Source organism: Haliotis rubra, unplaced genomic scaffold, assembly GCF_003918875.1.
Source record: "Haliotis rubra isolate DU_JTF1 unplaced genomic scaffold, ASM391887v1 Scf1123, whole genome shotgun sequence".
Lineage (NCBI taxonomy): Eukaryota > Metazoa > Mollusca > Gastropoda > Lepetellida > Haliotidae > Haliotis > Haliotis rubra.
This window is the reverse complement of record NW_025765030.1, coordinates 242496-253915: the sequence shown is the minus strand read 5'-3', so window position 1 is coordinate 253915 and position 11420 is coordinate 242496.

Sequence of the window (11420 nt, the reverse complement as noted above, 5' to 3'; positions counted from 1 at the left end):
AGTCACGAAGTACGTTTGACGGCCTGCCAGACAACCGACTAAAGAAGTTCGGTTATCGTAGAAACAAGTTGACAAAGCGGGGAAAGAATCCTCGTTCAATATATATATTACAAAGCTGATTGAAGAGGTAAACAGATAATGATGTGGAAACATTGCAAGTGTTAAATGATATACTGTAGTTGTGATATTGTTATCGGGATTACCGTAGTAATCGATAGCGACGGCATACCGGGATACCGTAGTGTTAAAGTCGATATGGAACATTATTACCGAGCCGCAAGTTAAATGATAGCGGATATTAATACCATGGATACACTTTACCGGATCATTGTATGTTGTAAATGATAGCGGACAATATACACCGGGGACTACTGTGCAAGTTAAATGATATGGATACACCGTAGCGTTAAATGATAAGGAACATACCGGGGACTACCGTAGCGTTGCATGGACATTTTGCCACCGCCGCGTTTATGTGGATAAATACTTTGTCATCGGGGACTGGCCGTAGTACAATGAGCGATACATTAATACCGGGATTAACAGCAGCCATATGGACAATATAATAATCGGGATCACCGTAGTGCCAGTCGAGGCGGACAATATTGCCACCGGGATCGTATGTTAAAATGATAGCGGACATACTTTGACACCGGGGATCACGTGGTGTTAAATGAGTTACTTTACACCGGGGACAGGCGTTAAATGATGGGATTATTACCGGGATTGCCGGTGCCATCGGGATTACTGTGGCACGACAGGATGTATTGAATTATCGACTGAATACCGTAGCGTTAAAAATTTATAGGGATGACTTCAACCGGAATACCGCACAGTCGATATGACAATACTTTACCGAAATTTACCGTATCAACTTCAGGCCCGGCTCAACATCAATAGCGTTCCCGATACAGCGGCAGGAGCATCGACGAGATCATCTTCCTCAGATCGTCAACGGTCTGAAATCGTGCCTAAAGACGTCTCGTCTCCGCAGCCACTGTACCGATCATGCGCACTGCTCATCCGTGTATTTACATGTTCCCAGATTTCGCGGTCGTAATGCCCCGACCAGGCAACGAAACAGTTTCCGCAACCCCAACGAAGCTTATTATTGCGGGTCATCGAGGCCCATTATAAACTACCACCAGCGATATCAGTTGATGATACCGACAAATGGTCGCTCATAGCAGCAGTGGCATGTTCGTCCATGATCAATAGGCAAGCAGCGTCAATACCAATGTCATTGAATAAAGCCGGCAGGGGAGCACGAGTTACGCACGAACACCAATAATTCAGTGGCCCGACGTAGATACCATCAAGCCTTCAATGCCAGTTCATTCAAACAACAGCATTGTTTCACATTGAAAATCCTTCCGATGGTTTGCCGAATTGGCACGACGTCCACGCCCTCCGTAAAGCGGACAGACGTTCATTCACGCATACTTCCGTGGCGTACACAAAGTTCGGCCTCTCGCACGTATTGTTACATCAGCTCATCTACACCAGCGTATTAATACCGTTCATTTTACGCGGCAGTACACAGACAAAGCCTACCATGCACACTGGCGGTCGCCAGATTATTTACGTACCTTCGTAAAAGTCAAGGGAGACAAAGTTCATCTGATGCACAATCATGTAAGCGTACAAGATAGTCGCGTCATTACGTGGTCGCAGTTGCGACGCTCATATCTGGCGTACACCCGCGACACGACAGTCTACGCAATAATTATCAAGCGTATTACAAGACAAAGTTCATGTAAGCGTATTGGTTAAGACAAATATTCCATGCACATGCAAGCGTATTAAACACGTTCACATACAATTACGTGCGTAATATATATCGGTCATTTACACGCGTAAGCGTATACAGACGTTATGTCTGCGTACTTCGCATTACAGACAACAGTACCTTCGCGACAGTTCATTCATGCACACCCGCGCATACAGACAAAGTCTACATGTGTTCCGTAAAGCATATCGTAAGCTCATTCATGTACCTTCGTAAGCGCAGAAGCCCGCAGTCCCGCGCAGCTTAATAATATCGCCCATTCATGCGTCGGAACTACGTACGTGTCAGCATCGCCAGGCCTTCAGCATTAATACAAGACAGTCTACGTATCATTGGCGTAGCGCGGTCATTATATCACCCATCTGATGCAATACGTAAGCAGCACACAAGCATCGTTCATTCATGTACACCATGTAAGCGCAAGCCCGTACTCCGTAGCGTAATACAAGACAAAGTCTGAAATTTCTCGTAAGCGCAATACGTTGTTCCATGTCAATTATGTAGCGACGCAGAACAGTTCATCTACGCACAGCCACAAGACAAAGCTCACTACGGTTACCTGGCGTAAAGCGTACAAATATCAGTCCATCTGGTTGCCACTGGCGTAAGCGCATGCTGCGACAAAATTTCCGCTGGTCAAGGGCTGCGTAAGCGTACGTGCTAATAGCTTCATAAGCATCAAAGCCCGCGTACCTCGCGTAAGCGTATTAATAAGATAAAGTTACGCAATGGAATTACGCATCAGTTCATCTACGTACCATACGTATTACAAGACAAAGTCAATATGCACTTCCGTAAAGTTATACGTCACGCGACAAAGTCTATTCATGCACATACTACAGCTGGCACGCTCATTCATGCAGCCACTGGCGTATGCTATTATCGTTACTCACGCAGCCATGCATTGACAAGATAAAATTTCGCAAGCGTAAGTCGATGACAAGTTCAATTACGTACTTCGCAGTATTGTTTATTTCAAAGTCTGAGTCCAGCGCAAGCGCAGTCAATAAGCATTCAGCTCATGCGTTGACTGGCGAAATGGTTACGTTCATGCGTTACCATGTAAAGCGTAAAATACGACAAAGTCTGGTTCATACCATACGCGTCACGATGTAAAGTCTGTGTCTTCCGCAGGTCATTGTCAAATTATTCATGCATCATATCAAAGTTCATACACGACGTAAGCGCATTTTCGCTATCGCCCATCATGTTCACCGTGCGAAGCTCCGGTGCTGGCGTAAGCGTATTTACGCATCGTAATCTACGCTCGTGATGCCATTTATCAGTTCGAGCCCATGGTTACTGGCGTAAGTATTACAGACGTCTCTCGCGCACATAACTTCGTATCGTCGCTGTCATTACGGCAAAAGTCATTGCACAGTTCATTCGCGCATCCTCGTATGTAACAGACAAATTCATTGGTGAAACAATTACGTAAGCGCAGCCAGTCGTTACGTACATACCGGTATCGCCCATGCACGATATGCAAGCGTTACGTTAATGTCTGCTTCGTAAATATCATTACAAGTTCATTCATGCACAATTGGCGTACGTATCGTTCTTACGTAAATACTGGCGTAACGCCATTACCATGTAAGCGCAGTTCATTTACGTATCCCCGCAAGTATCATTGGCAGTATCCGCATGAGTCAATAATAATAAAGTTCTACCTACGTATCTTCAGCAGACAAATTATGCTCGGTAAGTTTACGACAAAGCTCATCTTAATATCTTCGGTCTGGTTGACATAGACGTGCAGACGAATACATTAAAGTCTGCGCAACATCTTACTGGTCAACGCTCGTTCAAATATGCACCACAGGATCGGTAACGTTCATGGCGAAACCTCGACCAGCGACGCGGGTCTCAATTACCGGTATGTTCAATGACGCATTGGAACATCGGCGCGTCTGGTCGCATGACTCAACGACGCACTTCATACCGGTATTGCCCGTCGCTAAACGACTCCACGATGCACTTCGTCTATGCTCCAGCGACGGTACGTTCACGTTAAACCCGACTCACGACCCAATCTCATTGAAGATGTCACGCACCAAGCGAACAATAATTACTGGTATAAACACGCCAAACCCGACTCCACGACGTGGGTCTCGCAGTTATGTAGTCCGAGTTCAGCGAACAGCCTTTACCGGTAGCTGGTCTAATGCCGAACTCGAACGCTTTGTATCCACCGGGTAATCCGAGTTCGGGCGAAGTCCTTAATACCGGTGTTGTTCACGCAACTCGACCGCAAAGAAGATTTGTCGCCAAATCTCATTTGGTTTTATCACGGACACATCGTGTCTGTACCATACTGAAATAGTGACCATTATCGCACCAGAGCAACCCATTGTAATCTAACGTTCGTGGAGGAACCCAGCCAATCAGTTATTTAATTATATTCCGTCATACGATACCGCCAGTCCGATATAGTCCATAAATGCATTGCTATTGCTAGCGCCGTGCCGCATATCCAGAATAACGATCGTTTGTGCGTCACCCGTACAGAACATACCGTATCGCACTTCGGCGATGTCGCGATCGCAGCAGTTTTCGATAAAACTGTTCACGTTACGAAGGTAAATGAAGATCAATATCAAAATATCAAGCAAAGATGTACCGACATGGTCAAGCGGGGTCAATTCAAAAGTTCGATAACGCTCATTACTACGATTCGTCGAAGCGTCAGTATTTTCCGATAACATTCGGGAACAACTATTATTTCGCGGAAATCGATGTTCGAACACAGTTTCTTCGAACATTCAATCAACTGGTCGAAGTGATGACAGGGCGAAATGACCCCTGGCTGGTGCCGATTAACGTCATCATGGCAGTCACGCACGGGCATGGTTAAAGCCTTTTGGTTTCCGTAGCCTCGAACAGAAACGCAATATAGCCTCCATACCGCATTGGCCAATAGTTCCGCCCAAAGCCAGGCATGCCTCGAAGATCAGCGTGCCGTCAAAGAGAAATGCTGCGAAGCGGTCGCATAAAATCGGTATAGCGAGCGAAAGTTTCACTTTGTTTCTCGCTAACTCCTGGCCGACTCCGCATGGCAAAAGCGGTCTGTAACAATCGAGTTCGGCTCCAGACAATAGCGATCAACAGCATGAGCGATGCCCCGGTGTCAGCGAAAGCTCGACCACCGATCCGTTAATACGACAGCATATGTCGTCTTTGACAAGAATCGGTGCCAGCCGAAGACCCCCGATTTCACGGGCGGGAAGACTGAAAGAGCCCGTGCCGTGAATGAATCGCCCTGTTTGCAAATCGCGGACTAAAACAGTGACATACCCGGAAGAATCAATGCTCCAGATGACTTCTGGTTTCATCCTCAGCATGTCGATAAATCAGCTTTCAGGCCCTGGCCCAAGTAGCTGATCAATAATCGCGTTAGTTGGGCAATAATTGGATACGTGCAATCCTTTATAAGACGACGCCGGTTGAAGTTCAGCAGTACGATTCTTCGATCGCTTATTACCAAAGACGGAAGGTGTCAAGGCAGCCTGTTGGTCTGTTATGCCGGTACCGGAAGTCGGCTCGGTAGCATGCGCCTGAGCAAAATTACGAGCCACCGCGGCATCAGCCGTCTGCTGGTATAATGCCAAGAATATACACACGCATGCATCAAAACAAAGTCATAGAAGGAAGTTAAAACAATTTCACCACTGTTATCAATGACGGTTTTCGTTGGGACACTTCACCTCTTCAGGTGAATTCACACCGACGAAGCGCGTAAAGCACATCCTCAGAAACGTCGCGTAACACAAAGAAGTTGCACTTCCATATCAAAGTGCGTATGAAAGCCAGCAAAGCATTCAAACGTAACGAAACGTTTCAGCGCTGAGCGATGCGTGGACAGTTCATTGCATTCAATTCGGGTACCCGCCTTCGAATATATACGAGCCGATGGTGCTGCCGTCGAATAGTCGACTATCTCGCACCGCCAGGCTAAAGTTCTTCTCAGTTGTCGGCATTTTCGTAATATACCTACCTTTATACCGTAGAACATATTCATGCCGTGACGTAAATACGCTGAATATCGTTGCTTCAGAAATTCGGCGTGCCCAGAAAATGGAAAATGTTATTGCAGCAAAGAGGGTTTGATGTTCCTGGTTTCACAATATCGCGCTGATACGCAGCCTTTACCCGTTTCGATCAGCAGAAAATGTTTAAAAGACCGAACAGCAGAAATGACACCGCACCATAGCTGCGAATATTGTTTTGAATCATTGTTATTGTTTGTTTGGCATGGACGAAAGAAGACACGAATCTTCGAAAGATGCAAAAGCCGTTTGTTGCTTCTTGCAAACCCCATACCCTCTAAAAAATATCTCTTTATGAATGCAGGAGGGCAACGCTCTTTGGCGTTTAGCGTACATCTTAGTACCCCTTTAGTACCCATTAAAAATTAAGTATAACAGCATGGTTTTGGTCCGTGTTAAGCCATGGCGCGGCTATCTGCGCTTCTGCGATATATACCATGCCAATATCGGCTGTCCCTTCAATTTTAACTGGAGAGGGGTGCGGGTGGGGGTGAGGTGGAGGGTTGGTGACAACCGTTATTGGTATTTAGTAGTTATCGAGTAATATCTTCGTTTTGTTGACTGAAATACGTCTCAACGTTGTAATATTGTTCGTCAATTTTACTCCATCGTTCGTTGAGTTATCACCGTCAATTTCATTACTTCCAGTTGCGTTTGAAGGTTGAGTTAACAGTTCAAAACACTTCATACAAAACCAGTTGCTGGACTAACAGTTTCCATACTGATAAACCAAAAGGATTTGCTCGGTTTATTGAAGGTTAAAACGTTGGTTTCATTGGTCGCCAGTTATTAGTTCGATGAAATTCGTCGGCGATATTGTTGCAGGTCGTTCAAACACTATTTTACGCTGAAAGTTGTCGTTCGTCGTTTCATTATTGTCAACCATAAAACAATTTGTTACCAGCCGCCCAGCGAGTTTACCATCGCCAGTGTTCGTGTCGGTTCATACCAGTCGACAGCCGAGTAATCAAAATTGTCGGTTTCGTCAATTTTATTACCGCGCTGAAACACAAACATAGATTGTTGTCACTATCGCTTCATCATTGAAAAGCTCATTTCATATGTTAATTGTTTGTTACGGTGCAGCAGTTTTACAAACACATGAACCCGACTGTAATGTAGTTGAAATGTAGCATCCATTATATATATATATATTTTACAGTCAAACACATATAGAAAGACATAAACATTCCCTCTCAATTGTGATTGAACCATCTCTCATACCGTATCACAATCTTAATGTCGGACGACAGCAAACGTTCAAACTTTATGCAATGTATATTTATAACTTTACTACCGTAATTGTGAAGCATGATACCTGGATTTGTTTACTGCTGCAAACATTGGAACTATGCACCATGTATGTAACCAAGTGAGCGCTTTCATGAAATGAACTTTTCAATTAATTGAGCGATGGGTGATAGCAATCACAACTGACATACGTAGACCTAAACAGCCGGGCGATGGGTAATGGAATTGACAGGCGTAGAGCTTAACAGCCGGGCGATGGGTAATGGAATTGACAGACGTTGGCCCAGCAGCCGGGCGATGGGTAATGGAATTGACAGACGCTGGCTCAGCAGCTGGGCGATGGGTAATGGAATTGACAGACGTAGGCTCAGCAGCTGGGCGATGGGTAATGGAATTGACAGACGTAGGCTCAGCAGCTGGACGATTGGTAATGGAATTGACAGACGTTGGCTCAGCAGCCGGGCGATGGGTAATGGAATTGACAGACGTTGGCTCAGCAGCCGGGCGATGGGTAATGGAATTGACAGACGTTGGCTCAGCAGCCGGGCGATGGGTAAATGGAATTGACAGACGATGGCTCAGCAGCCGGGCGATGGGTAATGGAATTGATAGACGTTGGCTCAGCAGCCGGGCGATGGGTAATGGAATTGACAGACGTAGGGCTTCAGCAGCCGGGCGATGGGTAATGGAACTGACAGACGTAGGCTCAGCAGCTGGACGATGGGTAATGGAATTGACAGACGTTGGCTCAGCAGCCGGGCGATGGGTAATGGAATTGATAGACGTTGGCTCCAGCAGCCGGGCGATGGGTAATAGAATTGACAGACAGATTAATTGCAACGTTGGGGACGTATTTTCAAGTCCCATAAAATAGCGAATGGCCCTGTGATGCACTGCATTTTACCTCTGATATACTCATGCCAATAACGGTTGTCACCCTCTCCCACCCCAACCCTCCACACACCTTCACCCCCATCTCCCACACCCTCTCCAATTAAAAAATTGAAGGTGACAAAACCATTATTGGCATGAGTATATATCGCAAGCACCCTAGATAGCCGCACCATAGCTTAACACAGACCAAACCATACTGTTATATATCTTTTTAATAAGTACTAAAAGTACTAAAATGTACACTAAACGCCAAAAGAAACGTTACCCTCCTACATTCATAAAGATATTTTAGAAGGTATAAGTTTACAAGAAAGCTTAACAAAACAGCTTTGCATCTTTTTCAGAAGATTTAAATTGTCTTTCTTCGTCCATGCCGAAATAAAACCAATAACAGTGATTTAGAAACAATTGTTGTAAACTGTGTAAAATTGAATAATAATCATTTCTATGATTTCAGTCTTTTTAAAACATTTTCTGCTGATTTTGCATTAATGAAAACAGGTAAAACGTGTCTTTGATATTGTGAAAATATTTTAGGAACATCCAAAATTATCTTTGCTTGCAAAGTAACATTTTTCCATTTTCTGTTTATAAATAACAGCAATTTCATTCTGCCAAAACGTAGCAATATTCAAGCAGTATTTGCATCCATTTCACATGTAGAATGATTCTACAGGGTATAAAGAGAGGCTAGAATGCATGATATGATACACAAGTACGAGAAATATGCCACGATTAACAGCTGAAGAGAGAGAAAGAGCCACCGTAATGGTGCAGATGGGGTCGACATACAATTCTGTTGGCAACGCCCCTCGGATGCCATCGTATCACGGTTATAAGCTCCATTCGGGCTTCAGACAGATTGGGATCACCGTAGACAGACCAAGAAGTGGTTGTCCACGCATCACAGCGCCAGCTGAAGATAGGTACCCGTCCTTAAGGAAGGAGGGAAACGCCTCGTTTAACGTTTAGCGTATATTCCTAACACTTTTTAAACTTCATACAACACACTTGATATGGAAGTGCAACTTCTTTATTATTTACGACGTTTTGAGATAATACTTGCCCCTTCATCAGTGTGAATTCACCTGAGGAAGGGCAAGTATTAGCCCAGAAACGTCGTGCGTGAGGTGAGGTGAAATTGGGTTTAACGTCGTGCTTGAGAATATTTCGCTCATATGACGACGCATGCGTGTGTATGTGTATGTGCGGCTTTGTACTAGCCCAGACTGAAGCTGGTTTTATAGTGCTAGCCCACTGAGATACCATGCCGCAGTGAAGCATGAATACCCCCACTCAGACACATTATACTGACTCCGAGCCGACCAGTCCTTGTTGTACCCATTAATGCCGAGCGCCAAGCAGGGACCAACAAGTACCATATTTTATACGTCTTTTTTGGTATGAAGCGGTCGGGGATCGAACTCGCGACCTTCCGCTCTCCGGCGGACGCTCTAACCACTACAACGTCGTGTGTAAATAATAAAGAAGTTGCACATCCATATCAAGTGTGTTGTATTGCCCAACTAACTTGTTAATGACTATCAAAACAACTTTTATACTTAGATATTTAGAGGCCTAAAGCTCTAATAGCTGATTTTATCGGCCGCCCGGGACATAGCAGTAAAGTTCAGTAAAAAGTAAAACCAAGAAAGTTATAACCGTCTATCTAGAACATTATTCTCCAGGTATATCCTTGTTTTAGTCCACGATTCACTGCAAACCAGGAGGTTTTGATTCCATCTCACACAACACTGAACGTCTTTCGAGATCTCTAGATAACTTACCCGTAGAAAATCCGGGGAAGAATAGGTCTTCAGCAACCCATTCTTGTCAAGTAAAAGGCGACTATGCTTGTCGTAAGAGGCGACTAACGGGATCGGGCGTGGTCAGGCTCGCTGACTTGGTTACCACATGTCATCGGTTTCCAATCGCGCAGATCGATGCTCATGCTGTTGATCACTGGATTGTCTGGGCCAGACTCGATTATTTACAGACCGCTGCCATATAGCTGAATATTGCTGCCGGTGCGCCAAAATTAAAACTCACTCACTCACTCACTCTCTAGATAACTGATGTTCGGTTATGCAGTGAACCGCTCACCACTCTGACTGGTTTCTCTTTGTGCTTGCGCAGGATCATGTTCACAGACTGGGCTTCTTGACGTCATCTGTTCCAAGCACATGCACAACGCGATTTAGTGCTAAGACTATTGTAGCTCTGTGTAAGGTATGGGAGTTGCAATCACCTTGTACACGTCTTCTGTTCGAGAATAAATACAAACAAAACTATTATACTTATCTTTACGTGCAGCAGTAGGTTTATACTTATGATATTTGATATCAAATATTTAATAACATCAACACCAATAGGGTCATTTGTTCATCCGGGCATACTCGGCTCCTCACTCATTAGTTGGTGGAAGAAATGTTCGAAGAAAATAGTATTCAAACAATGAATAGCATGGATCCACATGTTTCCAATGAAAATATCATGTTGATTTCCCGAAGATGGGCAAATATACCAAACCATAAAATACTAACTTGTAACGAATCTATTAAATGTAGGCGACAAGATTAAGCAACCAGATTTTGAGATGGTTCCCCGGCTGACCATTACATATCAGGTACATACGCTTAATTGCTGATGTACGTGTAGTCATATTTTATACATGTATGGACAGGGAGCTAGGGCAGCACTGTCAGAAGCTGCTGCAGTCGCTGACACTCGCCAGAGATTCCACACACGATACAGGTATGTTCAGCTTTAGACATTTTCGCTGATCGTTAGTTATTCTGGATATACGGCTTTACAGCACACCAAACATGCAGATACTGATGGTAATACGGTTATAGGGATATATCGGACTGTAGTGTGTATAACCCATCATTCCCTGGAATACATCTAACTATCGTCATCTTGTTAATAGAGCGGTTCCTGATAGGTTACAGAGACGTTGATTGACAATAGGTTCTGTAAGGGTTCTCTGGTACATTATCGTCCTCTTCCCTCGATGGTGATATTGCCAAAACACGGAGCTGAGTACAGACTGTAATGTCCATGATAAAACCAAATAAGTTTGAAATTAACGTCTCATACTAGCATTCCTTCACTTGCAGTCAAGTTTAACGTGACATACCAGTATTAAAATGACTTCACTTGAACTCAGATTTATATATACCAGTATTAAAGTTACTTCACTTGCAGTCAAGTTCAACGTGATATACCAGTATTAAAATGACTTCACTTTGAACTCAGATTTATATACAAGTATTAAAGTTACATCATTGGAGTCAGGTTTAACGACATACCAGTATTAAAGTTATTTCACTTGGAGTCAGGTTTAACGTGACATACCAGTATTAAGTTAGGTCATTGGAGTCAGGTTTAACGTGACATACCAGTATTAAGTTACGTCACTGGAGTCAGGTTTAACGTGA